Source organism: Plectropomus leopardus, chromosome 2 (assembly GCF_026936395.1).
Source record: "Plectropomus leopardus strain MGB_pleo_1.0 chromosome 2, ASM2693639v1, whole genome shotgun sequence".
NCBI classification, from domain to species: Eukaryota; Metazoa; Chordata; class Actinopteri; order Perciformes; family Serranidae; genus Plectropomus; species Plectropomus leopardus.
The window spans coordinates 8842944-8863335 of NC_142177.1; the positions used below are offsets into that span (position 1 = coordinate 8842944).

The 20392-nt window shown below is 39.5% G+C and overlaps 1 long non-coding RNA gene across 1 annotated transcript in view; it reads right to left on the reverse strand.

Annotated features, from left to right (window-relative positions):
* LOC148190145 (uncharacterized) overlaps nt 1-18081 on the reverse strand; it is a 78496-nt gene extending 60415 nt beyond the window's left edge. Inside the window, exons 1-2 of the long non-coding RNA XR_015777874.1 lie at nt 17950-18081; nt 16545-16650 (exon numbers count right to left, since the gene is read on the reverse strand). This is a non-coding gene — a long non-coding RNA (uncharacterized LOC148190145). The remainder of the gene's footprint in view (nt 1-16544; nt 16651-17949) is intronic.
* Nucleotides 18082-20392: the final 2311 nt, after the last annotated feature.

Sequence of the window (20392 nt, forward strand, 5' to 3'; positions counted from 1 at the left end):
CAGTACTCATATTTCTGTTTAACTGTTTTGCAATATACTTTGGAATTCTTATGGGTCCTTTTAAGTGAGTGTTTTTGTGTTTGATTTTTTCCTTTTAATATCAGATTACACATCTTAATATAGCTTTAACATCACAAAAACATCAATACATAAGCTTGTGTAACAGGGTGGGACGTTAGAAACTAAATAATAACTGATATTATGTCTAAATCATGAAGCTGAGATCTTATAATTGGTGTTGTGTTCTCATTTGCTGTGTTAGAAATGGAGTCAGATGATAATATTCCCACATCCCTGTAAGGTCACACTGGTACACGGGACACATTATAGTCAATAAGGCCCCTTAAAATAAAATGATTAGAAATGTGTGTTGCCATTAAGGAGAACAGCAGCAGTTTCCTGTGAATACTTGATGACTTGAGGCCTATTTAGTGTAAAGAAATGATGAGCTGCAAATTTGTGGACTGCAGGGATTCTCCTTATGGCTGTTGGAGGGGATGGATAGATGCAGGCTTGTTACTGATGACTTTGTGTCATGCTGTGATGAATTCTTCTTTGACTTGAACATTTTAAAAACTAAGGACACAGCAATAAGTTTTAGAGGATTACCGCCCACTGTAATCGAAGCCAAGGAAATTGAGTTTGGTGGACAGCTATAAATATCTGCAGTTGATAGCAAACTATGCCTGGAGAAATGTGCAGGAGCAATCTGTACAGACGCTACAGCACTGCTCGTTTTTCCTGCAGGAAATGATCTCTTTTAATGTGGGTGATAAAAGATGACCTCGCTTCATCAGAATTTCGTTCAATATGTTTTGACATCTTGTATGATAGGCTGAATTGACATGTTGAGTGTGTATAAATCAGACTGAGGGGAAATATACAGCCAGAAAAGGTTAACTGTGAAACAGGGACAAGTTAATGATGCGTTGCCATGTTGACTGCACACTGTCTTCTCTCCTCATGTCAAACAACATTAGTGGTACTAGCCGTCAGTCCTAAAGTTATTTCCTAAAAGACAGTGTATAGACATAGCAAAGTAGTTGCACTCTATCATCAATTATGATCCACTAAAGGATTGCACACAGTGTATTTATCCGCAGAGACCCTGTCCTCTGCCTGTTTTATCTGATTTTCTTCTTCTTTTACTGTGGTCAGCGCACAGGCGAGGTTGGACTTCATAAAAATGAAGACAAAGACCATTGATAGGGGGTGCTCTGTGGATCCCTGTCAGATGTCAAGGGGAGTGACAAAGCATTGGTAATCAATGACTTAATAGGATGGTAAAGCTGTACAGTGCTTTGATGTCAGCATGCTAACATGCTAACAAAGACAATACTATTATGCTAATGTTTAAGGGTAACATTTAGTGTGTGCAAAATTCTTGCTTAGCATGCTTGCATCTGCTTATTCGCACAAAACACAAAATAGATATAAAGCTGTTCGGATTGTTCGGATTATATTACTTTGTTTGTTTGTTTTCAAGTCTTTTTGGTTACAAACCAAAGTGTTGGATAAACCTAAATGAGAAACCTTGAGATAGTTCTCGGGGAAAAGTAAGGGGCTGAGGTTGTCAAAATACAACCTAGAGGGAACTTTGATAGCTGTACAAAATCCTATGGCAGTTCTTTCTTCAACTACAGATATATTTCAGTCTTTACCAAAGTATTCAGCCGACTGTCCGACCAACACTGACCTCCTTAAAGCCACATTACTAGCATGGCAAAACAAAAACAAAAACAAAAAACCCTCCCTAAGAATTCCAATTTCACTGCAGGCATATTCATATTAATTTACCATGGCTGAAAACTGCCAAGATCTCTATTTAAAATCTTAAATATTGCATTTTGGCACCATTTGTTTGGCAAACTTAATCCCGCTAATGTGTTGTGAGATTTGTAATAAATCTTTTAAAGCTTAGCTGTGTTTACTATCCCTTCTATCTGTTTAAAATGTGCCAAAATGCTGCCAGCTGCGATAAGGGCTGAACTAAACTACATTAGGGCAGGCTCCTGTGTAGCAACACCATCTGTCTGTCTCTATCGCGCTCACACACATTTCTTTCTCCTCCTCTTTGCTGCACAGAGGTGCTGCTGTCTCTTCCTCTTTTCACTAACTTCCCCTCCGCTGAAAGGCAGATGCCCAAAATCAATTGCATTCACTCAATTTATATCAGCTCGAGTCACGGCGGCTGAATGAAATGGAGGGACGTGCGCTGCTCACGCCGGTCTAAACAGCCGCGACGCTCTGCTCATCAATAACACAACTGATAGACATCAAGTACAATGAAAGGGCACAGAAAATAAACATCACTGTTGAATCATAGATAACAGTATGCTTCATTCTCCCGAACAGCACTCAGGCAATTCAAATCAGACTATTATGTGTACTATCACTTGCTCTCACAGCAGCTGCTGTCCTATAACTGAACCCCGCTGCAGTGACAGTATCATTTCAACCCCATGGCCAGGAGAAACGACATGTGATACACTGTAAGGAGGAAAATAAAGTCTCGCAATGGAGAATTCAGACTTACTGTGAATGTTCACCCAGAAAACCAGAGCCTTGACTGAAAACAAACAAAAGTGAGATTTTATTTAAATGAGGCTCCTGGGAGATCCTTGGATGACCTTATTCAGATGTACGCACTTTTCCACCCAGTTCACCCGACTCTGAAATGCTCCGCCTATGAGCTAAGGGTTGTCTCCTTATGCCTCACACCCAACAACTTTTTAAGCAATTTCACTGTGGCAGAAAAAAAATTTCCAAATTCAGAAAAAAAATCTATTAATCTATATAATATATATAATAAATCTATTACGTCCTTATGTTACGCAGATGATCCGCATATGATGCAGCCACAGTAGGTGCAGTCCAGCCATCCTGTGGCATATAATGATACTGCGAATGGTTTGGTTTGACCATGTTCTCAGCTGACAATGTCTAGCGGTGTATTATGCTGATATGAAATTTTGGTGTCGGAACCTTGTGCCAAAAGCATCGTGAAATGCTGTTATTTGATGCCTTCAGAGTGAGAACAAGCTGGTAGGGCGGGGAGTATTTGAGGTGGGTCGGTTAAATAGAACCACACCTTCACTTAGGACATCAACAAAAGCACATGATGCCGTAGATGGTTCGGAGAGGGCAACACCGGCACGGATGGTTAGCGCGATGGAAAAGGGCACATGGTAAGGTGTAGGAAAAAAAAATATCATCATATCAAGACAGGAAGCAAACACCGGACTCCTGCATGAAAGTCTGGGGTTTGTTGGATCCATCCACCATCCCTCCCATCTGCCTGCCCTATCAGCATCTTTGCACTAATAATGTGTTGTTACCAGCAGCGTTTCAACTTGAAGCCATGCAGCGGCACATCATGCCGACACGACAGGTTCCACCTGCAGCAGCTTCTGTCCTATAAGTGAACCCCATGGCAGTGACAGTATCATTTTAACCCAGTGACCAGCTGGTGTTGAGGTGTACGATGGTCATAGAACTCAGCTGAGCTTCCTACGTCTTTTTCTCGTCTTAACAGTCCAAAAAAATCAAAGATGTTTGCTGTGATTGTACATTTTTAGCTTTGGCTCATGCAAAGATTAAAGTTTAATGATATGAACATTGTTAACAACCAATAGCTGCACTCCCTAGACAGTAAACATGGAGGGGACTCCAGGGGGGCTTAAGAACGTGAACAATTCTTGGTTCTCTTTTATTGTGGAAAAGAAGAGGAAACTGGTGAAGAAATTTTTAAAATGGTTCAACTCATGGTTCCTCCAACAGTCTCCACCCACTAAAACAGCAAAAAAATCCCAACGCACATACAGTTTATCTTTATATATGCCTTTTATCATGTTTGCTTAAAATTATGTGTTTTTGCAGACATGTAAGGAATGATATGTCAGGTCTGAAAGGGGATTGTGTTTGATATTGTCCAACAGGAGCAGGATGGGACATAATCTTAAAAGGAATCTAGTTGTACTCTTGAAAATGGTGACCCTGCAAGATATTTTCTTTGCAAAAAATCAAAACTGTGTGTGACTAAAAGCTCACATTGTCTTTAGATGTGAGAGTGTCAGACTTTAGTCTCTCACAACAAGTTGTCAAGTGTTGTTAGGCATTAAAAACACCTTTTTAAACATGCTTTTAACAACAGCTTTTACAAATCTTGTCTGCCACTGTCTGTACTTGAAGTGTAATAAGCTTTTATGCCTGATAAATTTGCTTTTATCTGGCACTTTAGGTCTAAAAAGATAAAATATAAAAACAATGTATGGTATTATTTTTTCTTAATGTATATGCCCTTGCGTTAGTTTTCAAGCCACTGTTATAAGGATGAAGCTATTATTCCATTAATAAATTAGTTTTTGTCCATCTGTGGCTGCTTGATATTGATATTCCAAATCCTCTCTGACTAAGAAAAAAAAGGAAAGGAAAGATAGATTTCTGGATCAATAACTCACCTGCTCAAGAAATATTGAATTATTTGACAGTTGAGTAAAATATCTTTATCACAGCAAGCCACAGAATTAAGTGATGCAAAATGAAGCAGGTTTGAATTAATTCAGAGCAACCGTTCCTCCTCAAAGTGACATGTGTTACAGAGAGCAAACTCTGTTTTGCCTTTAAAATATTCAGAGTCATAATGTATTGGCAAACACAAACAGCTGATGCAAGTGTTTGCTTGGGGATATTGGGCTGGAAAGGGAGCACAGCATCTTCCCCTCGCGGGAGGGAGAAATTCTATTGAAGGATTTGGAGAAAATCCTGTCGGGTGAACTGTGTCTGCTCCAGTTGCAAATGCAGTGTTCTCCAGCATCCTATTGTTTCCCTCTGGGCTCTGTGCACATGTGTGTGTGTGTGTGTGTGTGTGTGTGTGTGTGTGTGTGTGTGTGTGTGTGTGTGTGTGTGTGTGAGAGAGAGAGAATCTGTTTTTCAGACTCTGAGGTGAGGGGGCGGCTTATAAAATCAAAGTTTTAACTTCCCAAGACCTCAAACTGTAAAGAGAAGTGAAAGTAACAACTGCTCCATTTCAGGGAAATAAGAGCACATGTACATTTTCTCTAGTTTTTTGCAGTAGTGATTGAATCGATGACTATAAAGCTTTTAATAAATGCTGTTGAATATTACCAATTTATTCAAACACACCTCAAAAGCAACCCTGCATGACAAAAGCACCTTATATAAAACCATGGAATGATGCTAGACTGTGAATCTTTATTTGGATCACAAGCTCTGTAGTCGTCAAACGGTGCCACTTTTGCTGTGATCTTAGCAAAAGATCTGGACACCAAAAACAACCTGACGGCGTCAGCTGAGAACATGTCCAGACGGCACCAGCTAGGCAGCATGATATGCGGACAAGCATAAGCGACATCAGTTGAGACCAGATCCTTTTGTGTCCACATGATATGCTGCTGGACAGCATCAGCCCAAAATGAGTCTGGATAGAACCGTTAGCGGTTTTATTATACAATTTGGACGGCCAAATGGCACCTGCTGTGGCAGCATGATATGTGGTCCAGCGGCGTCAGTTGAGAATGCTGCTTACGGATGCCTTTACCGTGATGTAAACAAATGCGCTGGTGGGATGATGCAGCAAGTCATTTTGATTACACAACATTACCACATGGCAACACATGGTTAGGATTCAGCGACAGAGTCACGAATGGTTAGGTTTAGGCAAAAGAGGCACGTGGAAAGGTGTAGAAAAAAAACACTCACAGCCACACAGGGCGCAAACTCCAGACTCCCACATGAAAGTCTGCTGTTTGTGGGATCCATCCCCCACCCCCACCCCGCCCATTTTATAAGCATACTCACACTCGTTATATTACATCATCACCAACCATTTCATGCACATGCAACAGGTTTGGTCCAGCTATATTTTCAAGTGACGCCACCGGTGCGAGTACCATGTGGACGTACCTGGTGCCATCCAGCCATCCGCCGGCATATAATAACAATGCCACTGGTTCTGTCCAGCCGTGGTCTCAGCTGATGACTTCCAGCCGCATTCTAGATGGATGCAAAAGGTGGCCTTTGGCATCATGCTCGCACGCCAAAGGCATTGACAGAGCAGACATATTTGACAAGTTCGGAATGAGAACAAGCTGAACAACCTCAGCCATCACTGTGATGAAGGCAAGAGACAATACTGTTGCTCTGTATACTGGAATAGAGCTGTGCAACATGTTTTAAAATCAAATGACTACACAGAGACAGAGACAACCGGCCATTGTAACCCTTAACTTATATCTTCAGAATTTCGCTGACACAATCCTGAGGGGTCTCTGACTGTAATGGTAGAAAAGATCAAAGTCCTCACCACCAATCTAAGAAGCAGACATTCTCTACTTCAATGTTTGACCTGCAAATACAAGATATTCCTCAGTTCCTGAACTGATTATGTATGATTTAAAAGCAGTGGTAAGAAGGAGGTACAGTACCTTTCTTTGTTGTTTGTCTAAGATAAAGTTGAAGAGGAAGATGTGAGGGGGCGATGCAAGGGTTAGTGAAGGACAAGAGAGTTTGAAGAAATGGATTCCCTTGTGCACTCTTTGTAAGAGTCAGTATTTGATGTCTTTTATGGAATTTTTTATGAGGCATTTACAGTTGCTTTATTCTTCAGAAAACCAAAGCACGCTTAGTCTGGAAGTGTCAGCCTGAATGAGGAAGCGGGGCTGAAAAGAACGCCTGATCTCTCAACGTGACGGAGACACCAACATTAGCTCTTTTCTCCTTCAACTGCTCACTTGTAAATCAAGCACAGAGTAAGGGTGTGAACATGTTTTGAGTTGATTTTACTGACACATTGTAACACTATACCTTTTATAACAGTACAAAACGAACAACATGATCTAGTATTAGAACCCCTTTATGCAAACACTTTACCAACATTTGAGAAACGCAGATTTTTTTTTTTTCACGTTTCCTCCCATTGCATCATATTGAAAAAATATTGTATACATACTAACTGAAATGTATGATTGAATTAAAAAGGCTGTTGACATTTGACTTCCATTTGTCCCATCCTCTCTCTGATCCCTTCTAACTGTATGTCAGACCTGGTCTGAGGCTGCAGTAAACTAAGAGAATGTTAAGGGCTCCGCGTCTGAGCCTTGTTTTTGCATCTTTGTATCCATAGAAATAATGTCCACATTGGACAATCCCACACCTTGCAGTGTCATGTGCCACAGTTCAGGGCCGGAGGAGGTGGTGTCCTTTATGTATTGAGGCAGAAAGCAAAAGTGGGGAGGTTGGGATGTTGGATTAATGTGAAGCAAGTTGACAACTTCTGCCTTTTTGTTTACTATAAGCATAATTTTTCTCCAGCCATTACCAAGTGTTCTACTTGCAAAATCAGTTCCTTTTCCATAATGGTTATCTTTCCCTTATCTGAACCATACAGTTGCCATGTGCAGATATTACAGAATGTGAGAATTCTAAAAATGGCAACATATGATGAAAATACTGTCACTTTAGTAAATTCAGGCATGAACAATGCGCTAATAGGCCTTGGAGGTGGGAATGAGAAATTTAAATTATGGTTCACAGGACCAAACAACACATTCTCATTCAACAGGTCATAAGACATCTCGTTGTCACATGTTGCCACTTTGCAGTGGACTTCTGCATATCGTGTTTAGGTTTCAGAATGGCACGACTGGAATGTCAACAAATGCACATGGTGGGATAATGCGGCACGGACATTGCATTCAGAAAGGAGGGGGGTTTGGTTTGTATGTTTAGATGTTGTTTAATGTTTTGAACTTGTGAAGCACTTTGTGCTACATTAAATGTATATAAAGTGCTCTATAAATAAAGTTTTATTTGATTTGACTTCCTCATGAAAGTCCACCACCCATTCTGCCCAACCTACAGGCACCCTCATGCTCCTTATATGTTGTGGTTCCTGGCAGTGTTTAAACCAGCCTGCACTAAAACACTGTTGGGAGAAACACAAAGAGAAACTTGGTAATACCCACTTTTAGTGCTTTGCCTCATAATAGCTTTAAATAAACGTTGGTACGTACTTTTCAACAAACCAAGGATTTTGTTGGGCTCTCTTAATTGCCAGCATGAATGGGACAGATGAATATAGCGCAGAAAGCATGTTTCAATGAATATGGGCACATTTTGTTCTACAACAGACTTGTAAATGCAAACTTTACTTTCATCTGACATATTGCCCCAGGAAGATTTTGGCTGGCCCTGTGTCCAACTTGGCATTCGGTTTGTATGCATCATTTCTTAAGAAAATTATGAGAAAATGCAAGAGGAGCAAACTGCCTCAGGCATTGATGAAACAATGAGATCCGGGACGTCCAGTCTGGGCAATGGTCCATGGGTTTGAAGACTTATCAAATACAAACACTGCAGAGTGGTTCGTAATGATGTGAGTAATACTGCAATTGTCCAGTCTACCCACAGCCCTTTGCTGCTGCCATCGGACAGCTCCACTTAGATTTTGTATTCTGGCTGTTGTGTCTGCTTGAAAAACATTGACTGGCTTTGGAGAGACACAGAATGCCAAGAAATACTCAAACCTCCTCTCCTCAACAAACAGACAGTGAGCTGCCAACATGACGTTTTCACAATCTGTTTTCTTCTCACACTTCTGTTTTCAAAGTAAACGGTTTCACAGGAACTCCAGAAGTGCCTGTGGTCGAGCTGCAGCTCCATATGAAATCAGAAGAGGAAATGCTGCAGCTGGTCTGAGCAAACACAGGGACAGGTGGATCCTGGCTGCCACCCAGTGGCTTCCCTACAGCACCACATTTATCTAGCCATCTCTTGGTGTAAAGGCTGTGAGGACTTAACAATTACTTTTCGTCTCACAGACTAAAAAACCTTTTGCAGTTTTACTGGTGCAGCACTTAATTTATTTGTTGTCTGGCTTTACGGCTGAACAACACCTGAAGAACAAGAACATACAAATCTCTTGGTGAAGATTCTCAGTCATGTAGGTTAGCTTTTTTCCAAACCTCTCCTCGAGTACCACAAATCATGCATGTTTTAAATCTCTCCCTGCTGCAACACAGCTGAATTAAATGATGTCATCAAGCAGCCTCAGGAGTTCATAAGGAGTCCATCATTTGAATCAGCTGTGTTGGAGCATTTAGAGATCTTAAACATGTAGGACTAGTGGCACTTGAGGAGAAGCTTGGGAAATACTGACTGAGGTCATGGTATTTCTAAGTGCTATATCGTAGGCAACTGGACTTGCTTGAGTTTTTTGAAGACTTTTCATCTCTCATCCCAGAAGCAAATTGCTTTACTATGAAACTGTGGTGAGCGAGAGTGGTGTGGCACAAAGCTAGTGGTACCTGCAGCACCCAACTGTGTCAGCAGAGCTTGTATGAAAGAGTGGGCTAAATAAAGTTAGGCTAAAGTTTTGCATGGGATCCCGCTCACCTCCTTATAGTCAATGTACTTAGTCAAATTAAACCTGTAGATTTATATTTTTAAGAAAAAGAGCAACCGCAGCAATGAGTAATTACTGACATGTATGCACACATACAAAACACAATCAAACAGGATTGTTTTGGAACTAGACATTTTAACTATACCAGTATAAGTTTATGCATGTCGGATAATTAGTAATATTAAACTTAAAAATAAAAAATAAATGAAATAAAGTATACAGGTAAGTGATTCCTCAACTCTCATGTTGACATACTTCTCAACTAACCTATGCATAGCAACATCATCATAAAATTCCTGATATTCAGTTATAGCTTTCGGTTTTTGTTAAGCCACCCAAAGATTTCCATTTGCTCCATCTGGCCTATGAAAGCTTTTTTGGGGGCGCCACTGCTTGCAAGAGGTTTTAGCTCTTGTCCTCTTGGATTTTGCTTTTCTTACACAAAAGAGAACATAGAGCCAAATCATTTCAAGTTTTTGTCTTCATAGAAATGTTACTTTGTGATTACTAAATTGATGCTGCTCAGATGTGTAGGATTTTTATATCAAGTTTTACTCCCACTTAACATCCCGGAACTTACCATCACAGAAGAAATTTAATGGCAAATTTAAGGTGAAAAATCCTCAATACACAAGACAGCCCAACATGTTCTGCAGCCTACAGAAACCCTACAGATTCATCACTTCAGTTCTTCTCCACCTCAGCCTGAATCAGTGCTGTCAACTCCTCTTCCTGGGAAAGCACAGTGTGTGTAATTTGTGCTGCTAATAAACTCCCTGGCCACCAGCTGACCTCCATCAAGGGCTTGCCCAACATTGGAGCATTGGAGCACATCACTGCTGACCCCGCATTCACAGATAAACAGTCCTATTCCATTAAAGTGGCCCCGTGGCAGCGACTGTCAAGACTGTCAACCATTACTGGCTTTGTTTAGATTTAGATTTTAACTCCGATTAAACAAGTTGTGTGGAAATAGCTGGGAGCTACGCATTAATGAGAACATTAGAGTTGTAAATGCTTCCCAAGGCTGTTGAAGGTCAATTTAAAATTGCTTGTGGAGCAACAATCCTGTTTCTGTGTGCTGTTTAGACTCCATAGCAATTTATATGAAAATTAGACAAGGCAAAATTTTCTAATGAAAGTTTGTGTGTTTATTTATCAGTGTTTAAAACTATCAAACCAGCCATAGACTAACAGACCCAAGGTAGGTCCTTTTACTTACAGAGTAATTCACAACATGTGGACAGGTTAACAGGTTAATCCACGATTTAATCAAAAATAAACAGATTGGTAGTTGTCATAAGAACTGTTTTGATGGAGCTGATGCAAACAGTTATAAAGCTGTTTGAGCTGACGTGATAGGCTATAACTTTGCAACACAAAAACCTTTAAAGTCATAAAAACATTGTTGTTGTTGTAGGCAAATACCAAAGATTGATAGATATAACAAAATGTATTACTCTCAAAATATGATACATTGGTTGGTTGCACATCCAGATCACAGTGACTGTCAAATTTTCAGGAGAATTCATCCCCCGAAATGACCATTTGTATACCAATTACTCACCCTATGTCACAACTAATAAGTTAAGAAAACTTTGCTTTTCCTGCGTGCCTCAGGTGATTTACGAATAAGAACATTTTGAAGAACCTTGGGAAATAGAACTTATAAGGTGTCCACTTTTAACAAGAACAAAACTATATTAATATCTGTTTATAAACTGAAAATATAAGTCATGCAGTTCACTCAGTCGCATGCTCAGTAAGACCTCACAACTTCAGAAAGCGGAACATATCTATGCTCTCTTCAAAGCAAAAATGTTACCTTGCTGAAGACAGGATTTGCTTATATACTGCTGCCTTGATTGGTTTGTTTGTATTATTGTGAGTTTGGTGATCAAAGGGGTTAGTTCAGTTTCACCAAATTCACACAGTAATGCAAATAAATGCAGTGGTAGACTAGCAGCTCCAGTGTTCAGTGACGCAAAATTACTGTTTTCATCAATATAGTCTGGCTTTAAAGAGTAAGTTTTACTTTCAGTTTAGTTCCGCGTCATAAAGGGCAGTCTGTTTGGGAAACACTGAGCATACGACTGGATAAATGAGATTTGGATTATACTGCACGAGTTGTGTGTGAGTCTGAAAACTGATGCTTACATATAGTTTAGCTGTTGTTAAACACGCACCCCTTTTACTTCAATTCATCAAGAATTTCTCATTTATTGGATTCCTCATTTAAGTTTTGCTCACAAATTCAATGTAATACAGATAAGTTAGTAATATATTCACAGTAATTTGGAAGAGTGAACTCCCTCAGTCAGCTGATAGAGTTAGAAGCAGAAAACAGACAGAGAAATAAAAAATATAGTAGGCATGAAGATTGTCTTCCTGATTGAATTCACGCTAAGCTTCATTTATCCACAGTTTGTCACAACTCATTCAGATGCAGTAGTTTGATATCACACTGTGATAATCAGGTTGAAAAATACTGTTGCTATATTTTGTATTTACTGAGAAAGATGATGACGGCCACATTGAAATGAATGTATCTAAAACAAACTTTTTACTCCTATGCATACTTTTACTTCATCTTCTGTTATGCATTGTCTGTGATAAGGATCAGTCCTGTAGACCTGTGCAGCAGGTGTTTTTTTCAAAGCCAAGACTCCAGACTCCTGATGAGACATGTACTAAAATAGAACTAGGCTATATCAACAGTACGAATAAAAGTTCCCTCAAAAAAACAAAAACTGACACCATGGGCTCTACTTTCGTGTTGGCGTAGTGATATTTTAAGTGGGAGGCATGGTTGAGGGTGTGGTGATGTCAGTGTAGCAGTGCACTGTTATCTCGGTGCCAAGAATGAATGTGTCTGACGTGGTCCGCCACCCGCCTGCATATAGCAGGCCGACAGCTCAGCCGAAATGTGTTTCATAATATTTTGGTTTCTTTATTTGGTAAAAAAAACACACCTACATAAACCTCACGTACCATTTATGTTTGCCTTGCTTTCCACTTACAAATTATCCATTTTTAAATCAGCTGACATTTTACTCAAAATATGGCATTAATGCCAGTAAAAAAATTTTTTTTAAAAAGACTGAGTGATTCTTACCCTAATGCACAGTCTTTAATCAGCAACAGTTAATGGCCTACAGAAGGCTTTCTGCATTTACTCTGGTCTCTTTTCTCTCTTTACTGCCATCTGAGACAGCAGGTATCCGTCTGGTCTCTCATGTTTTGTTCTTGTTTTTTACATCCCTGAGTTCTTCCTTGTATTCCTTGTGTCATCTTGTTTGGTTTGTATTTTTTTCTTGTGTACTTTTGAGTTTGTTGTCTGCGTGTTTTTGAAGTTTTTTTTTTCACCACCATCCTGCTTATCTGCACATGTATGTGTTCTGCGATGTTGTCCCTTTTCTCTCCTGCAGCTCCACCCAGGTGTCCTGCCTAAAGAGGTGCATTGCTTGACAAAGTGCACACTGCCTGGGAAGGAGCTGCATTAAGATCGATATACACTGTGTGATTTTTGGACTGTCCCAGACAAAAGATAACCATCATTAAAGAAAACGTGGCGATATCTTTGGTCGTGGCTCTAAAATGGTGGTCCTACCTAGCACAGTGAGGGAGGTTCAAGCATGGCCATTGTCACGGTCTTGCGATCAAAGACAGCCTGGGATAAAATTCAGACAGTGTCAGAAATTTGGGGCAAGGATCTCACTGTGTGACTGCTGTTACGACCCACGTCTACTAACCAACCAATAAAAATGCTGCATGAAATGACTGAGTGTTACAGCCCTCCTTCACACCATAACATGGTAATGGGTATATTCTGTATACCCACTAAGAAAGCCTTAAATGCGCAAGATTACATAACAATAGCGTTTTGCAACAGAATATTCACTTTAGCTGTTTATTTTCTCAAATATGCCACGGGGTTGAGAGATGACAGCAAACTGAACAAATGCTGCGGATCATGCAGAGACTCGTCATCTTTCCTCACTCAGTGTGTCGTGTGTGCATAGTGAGTGTGTGGCAGAGCGAGAGAGGGAGACGGTGACGGGAGATGTGCTGAGAGCAGACAGGTGCTGGCGATAAGAGCAGAGAGGAAATTAACAGTAAATTTGTCAAGTGGTAGTAAATGTATAGTGTAGGTTTCACTTTGGTCATGAATAGAAGACTGCAGCTCATCAAGACCTGAGAAAAGTTCCTGTGTGTTGCTTTTCAGCTGCTGGGTAAAATGAAGGGAGTTACAATAAGATCACGAACCTACAGACAGACCATTTTGAGGAGTAGATGCCAGAGCACTGCTCTTGTATAAAACAATATATTGTTTGACATCATGTGGCCAATAATAGCAAGACAAATCAAGCAATTCCACTGTAGCCGCAGTGCAATTCCAGTAAGTTACAGCACCTTGAAGATATTATTGCCAGTCTTTGCATATTTCATTAGTGTGTGTACTTCAGCTGGATAGAGTCCATGCTGCGTGTAAATTATCAGAATTTCATATACGCTTGGCATTAAAAGGCCAACTCAATTATCCACATTGAACTGAACTGGAAATTTTAATTGCTAATTGAAGTTTCTGACACAGTGCAAAATTCTTATTTCCACAGGCTACATATTTTGACTGTAATCTAGAGGACACAAGAAGAGATCTAACACTGCTTCTATTTTACAGTTACTTCGTTATTTTCCTTCATTAATAGGCATTATGAATACATCAGCTGCTTCTCTGTATTTTAATTGTGATGCTGGCAAGCAAGCTACACACCATTGCATGAGTGTCAACCCTTTAAATCTGGATTATTTAAAAAAAAAATCACACTAAGCTTTTGCATTCTATCATTATTATTCTATTATTATGTAAAGCGGATTCTGACAGGATGTCTTTTAAATGGCACCTTGTCCTAGATCCAGTGAGGACAGTTTTGGTTGTAGAATATTCATTTGTGTTTCCTTTATTTGATTATTATTTTTAGTTGGATATCGAAACTCATTGCTGCAAAGGTGTCACGATTTTAGGTTTTGTTGTTGTTTATATCCTGTTTTACTTTGAAAGTCAAGCTCCTCATGTGTCCTGTCTTACGTTACTTCCTTCCTTTGTCTGTTTCCCTCCTTTTTTCTGACATGCCTGCCCTCTATCAGTCCTGTTAGTCTGCTAGAGATATAACAATATTAAAGTTTCATATCACAAAATTATCGCTTCATCCTCCAGTGTGCACAGCAAATGCAGGACAGCAACCGTTGAAAGACGCAGTGACGGAGTCACGCAGTGACGTGACTGCGTGTGCTGCAGTGTTACAGCTAATGGGCATCTCACCCCTCCACCATTCAAATATCCACAGTCATAGTTCAGAGGTGAAAATATAGCCCTATTGCTCCTCAGATTTTATCCAACTTAATGGCAGACCTACAGGCTACTGCAAGACTATAAGTGTGTTTTTTGTTTGTTTTTGGGTTTTTTTTTATAGAAATCAAATGTTCTGTTCATTACATTGCTGAGTTTTGCTAAAATAGGCCCTTTTCCCCACCACAGAACCTAGGTTTAATAGACAGATAATAATAATAATAATAATAATCATAATAATAATAATAATAATAATAATAACTGTATATAAATATAGATACACAAACTGAGCTTCACAATTTCCCTTGCACAATGACCATCTCATCTCGCAACAACACCCTTTGACGGTACATCAACAGCAGTTGTACTTTAAAAAGCATGACTGCACCCCAACCGCACCCCTTTTTCTGACAGTGTAGTATGGTAGTATGAGTATTGGAACACACAGACAACTAATTGCTTAAAGCGCTCACAATGTATGTATTAATGTATTTTTAGTGTATCTGTGTATGTAAGGATTACAAAAGTGAAAAAACTAAATTTCCCCATTAAGGGATTAATGATTAATTTAATTATTGTATCAATATTGATTCAAGCTAAAAAAAATATAGAAGCTTAACAGACAGTCATGGCATCAACATGCATTTGGTTGGCTTATCATTCCAAGAGATAAGCCAACCAAAAACACATAACAGATTTTAAGAAAATGAAAACACTATATATCTTATTTGAGAGAGATGATCCAGAGATAGAGATAAATAGAGATATAGTTGGAAAGACGAGGGAAAGACAATGTAGGGTGATATTTGGAGGGAAGGTCATTGCATAGCGGCCATTAAAGATAACCAAAAAGACATGTCAGCACGGCGGCCATGACAGATAATCAAACAGATCGGTCAGCACAGCGGCCAACTAAAAACACAACACAAACATGAAAAATAAAAATGGCACTTACTTTTTTTAGACCTAGCTCAGTCAGCAGGGACTTGATGTGGAAACTAAAGGATGGTGCCTTTGAGCAAGGCACTGAGGCTCTAACTGCTTGGAGCTCTGAGTATGTGTCATCTCCATCAGTCTAACATCTCCCTGCAACTAATGCATGTCTATCCTGTGTGTGCATGTGTGTGTGTATGAATAATAATAACAGAGTGTAATATTCAATTTCTACAATTATTGTTTCATATAGATCTAAACTAATAGATTCAAGGTAGATAACACTTAGTAATGGCACGGCGGCCGTGACAGATCATCAAACCAACCAAACAACACAAATTGCAACCTCAGCATTATATCTGACATTTTTGTCAAAGTTATTGTTCTTATTCTGTGACAACTTAACATTATGTGAGGTGTTTCATAAACGTTATATGTATTTTTGGACTGTATTTATTTAGAAAACAAAAAAGCTTCTTATAATTTTTGCAATTATGAATGCAAAATTTTGAAGCTCAATATCTCACAACCACTCAGAATGTAGATAGAAACTCATAATTCTGAGGTGGCAAAATGTAAATGACACTTGTATCTCACAGCAAGATAGAGGAGATATGGAGAGATAGCCAGGGCATGGCGGCCATATATAGATAAAGAGGGATGAGGAATAGAGTCAGACAGAGAGATAGAGAGGTAAAACCAGAGATAAGGGATAGCTACAGAGATGAGAGGTGGACAGTAATGGCACGGCGGCCACGATCAATAATCAAACAGATCGGTTGGCACGATGGCCAACCAAAACCACAAAGACTTAAAGAAAATAAAAATGGCCCTTACTATTCGTAGATCTAGTTTGGAGGCAGTAGCTCAGTCTGGTGTGGGAACCAGAGGGTGCTGGGCTGGAGTCCAGTAGTCCAGCGTGGACCATGTTATGGAGTGTGGACTGGTAGAAAGACAAAGAATAAGATAAGATAGAATTAGATGTAGAGGGATAGTCGTCACACAGCAGCCAAAAACACAACTCAGAAATAAGGCCCATTCACATGGGTCTATTTTTTATCTAGGGACCTAATGTTATGTCGAAATCCCCCCCCCCTACATCTGTGTTTCATGGAGCGCATTCACACAGCGATGCTGTATTTATCCCAAATATATTAATATAATACTAAATTATATTATTAACGTGTAATCACAAATCCATGGTTGATAATGAGGTTGTATTTTTCTCTCTCAAAATGAGACAACTGATAAAGTACTTATAAAACATTTATTGATATAACAACCAAAATGAGTCTATTTAAAACTATTTACAATAAAAAAACAACTTTATGTACCCCCAAACAAAAAGGGAGAAACAACTAAATAAATATGTAGAAAAAAATTAAAATAAAATAAAACAAACAAAAAAAAAACCCATAAAACATATTCCATTACTTAATTTTTGGGTAGTAGCCTCCACTGCCAGACCACCCCCAGCAGGTTAAGAGATCATAATGCTTGGTAGCATTTACGTTTAATTGGTTAACCTTAAATCATTTAACCTCAACATCAGTTTGTCACCAATTTTAAGTGAACCTCAGCTTATCAGTAAATGTTTACTTTACAACTGAGTGTATGGAAGTTGAGAGTGATTCTGGTTTGTAAGCATGGTAACAGCAGCATACCTTATTGAGGACCTTCTAAAAACAGAGTGTTTCTTCATGAAAAAATGATCATAAAAATTACAAAATCATCTCTGTGTGATGTTACAGTTGTGCATGAGCTCTCCTTTAAGTTTACTAAGTAGGTAGAGGTAAATATTAAGTTCACAAACAACCTTTTAGGTTATGGCTTGTGAGTTTATCAAACAAGTGAGGAGAGGCTCTCAATGTCAGCCGACGCGCATCATTCACGCTGAACGTGAACGCCCCGAGCAAAACCCTACTGTTTTAGTAAAGTTTCCTCCTTTTGTTCCACCATTAGCCAATGCTACTTTAAAGTTACATTAGCTCGTTAGCTAGCTAGCTACCGTTAGCTTAACCACGACGCAGCACCGTATCAAGCACGTTCATGTCAGTGGTAATGAAGTTACTCAAAACAGTTTCAAATTGTCCAAAATGTACTAGTTTTCCAATCACAGAGAAACAATTTTACCACAGTATAACATTGTAGCTTCAAGTACATCTCTAAAAGAAAAATAATAGTGCCTTTTTTCACCACAATAATGACACCGAAAATGTTGGAAGATTTTCGAAATACTCACCAAAAGAGAAGGATTCCTCCTGAATGTTAATGGTCCAGAAAGGTCCAGAAAGTTAATGGTACACCCAAGAACGGATTAACCACCGGACTGATCCGTGCCCGGGGGCCTCCGATCTCTAGGGGGCGTCCAAACCCCACCAAACCCGCCTTTGCGTCTTCTTTTTAAAAAAAAAAAATTTAAAAAAAAAAATACTTTTAAACTTTATGCTAGTATCTGTGTTCACGCAGATACTTTTTTGATAATAACAAAAGTTTTTTTGATTGCTTTGTTGCTGTGCCTGTGATGATGACGATGAGTCATGTGACCGTGAGAATCGGAAACATGGATGTATTATCGGAAAGCGCCGAGATCGTACAGTCATGGATAAAAAAAATGGTGGACCAGTAGAGCAACAAAGGGAAAGGTGAAGAGAGAGAGGGACAACAGGGAGCTTAAAATATGGGAAAATATTTCCTCAATTTCGGCTTTTTTTCCCCACACTCGTATCTCTGGAAAAAAGCCAGAATGTGGCGACGTGAAGGACGTTATTTTTTGCCTGATACTAATGTGGAGTACCAGCCGGCCACCGAAGCGGACGGCGGAGACCCGTTGGTGGGTAGGCAAGGAGTTTAACAACTCTACACTATATACTTTTTGTATTTATTTCAGACTTGACAGTTTTAACTTACTATTTAAACCATCAAGGCCAGGCGCCACCCTCACCTAGGGTCACTTTTCATATAGAATAGGTCTGTTTTTGGTCATGTCTTTTTTAATCAGTCTCTGTTGCCTCTTTGTCGTTCTCCGCTCACGCGGGGCTTCGCCCCAACACGCACGCGCACAGCTCGTACGTGTAGTTACGCTCATTGGGGTGGAGGCAGCTCTCTGTCTACTAAGCTTAGTGGCGTTGTGTAGCTCAAAATGAAACAAAGGAAGAAGACAAAGATAAAACAGTCAGGTGATAGTGCTGAACTGACCTGGTGATCATGATGTTGGAGGTTAAAACAAACAAACGGAGTGCGCAGTGTGTGTGGCACACAGTTCTTACCACTGAACATCCAACATGCAGCAGCTGTTTAGAGAGTCAATACTGAAAATGCACAGAAATAGTTACTTTTTTGTTTTTGGGAAATGCGCCTAAATACAGACTGTGTGCCGGCTGTCTAGCATCAGAGGGACAACGCAGTGCAGTGACACAGGCAGACAGACTGCGATTTTTCCTTTCAGCGCCGCAGCATCTGAACAGTAACATGTTCAGTGGTGAAAAGTGACTCCAGAATTCTACACAAGACTTAGTTTTGGTCTCAGTTTTAGTCAGACTTAAGATGGAATCCTTTTTAAATATGATGATGCATCACTCTGTCTCTCATCCAGCGGGTCTCTCTGGCTCCTTTTCATCAGGGGCAGATTTAGTGATTTGGGGGCCTGGTGCCGCAGCCCTAAGTGCTTTTCTTTGATTTCACCCATTCTCTTAGTGGGAATGATGGTGGACTTTTAGCAGCTGTAGAAGACATTATGCTGTTCTCTACACACTCAATGTAACTAATATAGACTAGTTCAGGTGATGAAGAGTTGAAGGAAATTTGTTTAAAATTACATTTAAACACAGGTCACACCACATGATGACAGGCTTTCATCCAGCTTGGCAGTCAGAAAGGAAATACTCTTAAATGAATGAATGAATGAATTGCTGCAAATACAGTGTGTAAATCCTGTATGACAGATGACATCTACAGGTGTTTCATTCAGGTCACGAACACAAGCTGTAGCCTATGATCACAATTTTTGTGTCTAAGTCCTGTATAAACTACAGCTGTTTCCAATAGATTGTAGCCCATGCAAAAACCTGTAATAGTAACATCATAGTACTATGTGTGTGTGTGTATGTGTGTGTGTGTGTGTGTAAAATGGACATCAGTCCGGACTCATGACATCTATCTGTGTACTATATTTATGAAATATATACAGTATGATTGGTATCTCATAGAATATGTATACGAACAATATCCAGAAGCATATGCGACGGATATTTTCCAGACATCTATGGATATGTGAAAGATAAAATTGTATACCACTTTCAGGCCAGCTGTAAGCTCCGTTGTCTGTGTAAGATTTTTGGGAAAAATGACACCTAACCTTGTATTTGTAACAGATTGTACTATAGATAAATATTACAACATTAGCATCTTTGACAAATTAAGTTTAATGTTAAACATGTAATCCCTAACATGCTTGTGTAAAGATCTGTACTCGACCATAGCTGATCTGATTTTTTGGCCAGCTAAGACAGTATTGCAGATCCGTGAATATGTCAGTCAGATTTCTTTGTATCTGCAGTTGTCTGAAAATCAGTTGATGGTATTTCTCCAGATCTGCGGTCTTTGTGATACACAAATCTGAAATCTTAATGGATATGTCACAGATATCATATGCGGAAAACATCATATTTATGGATCTTCTACGG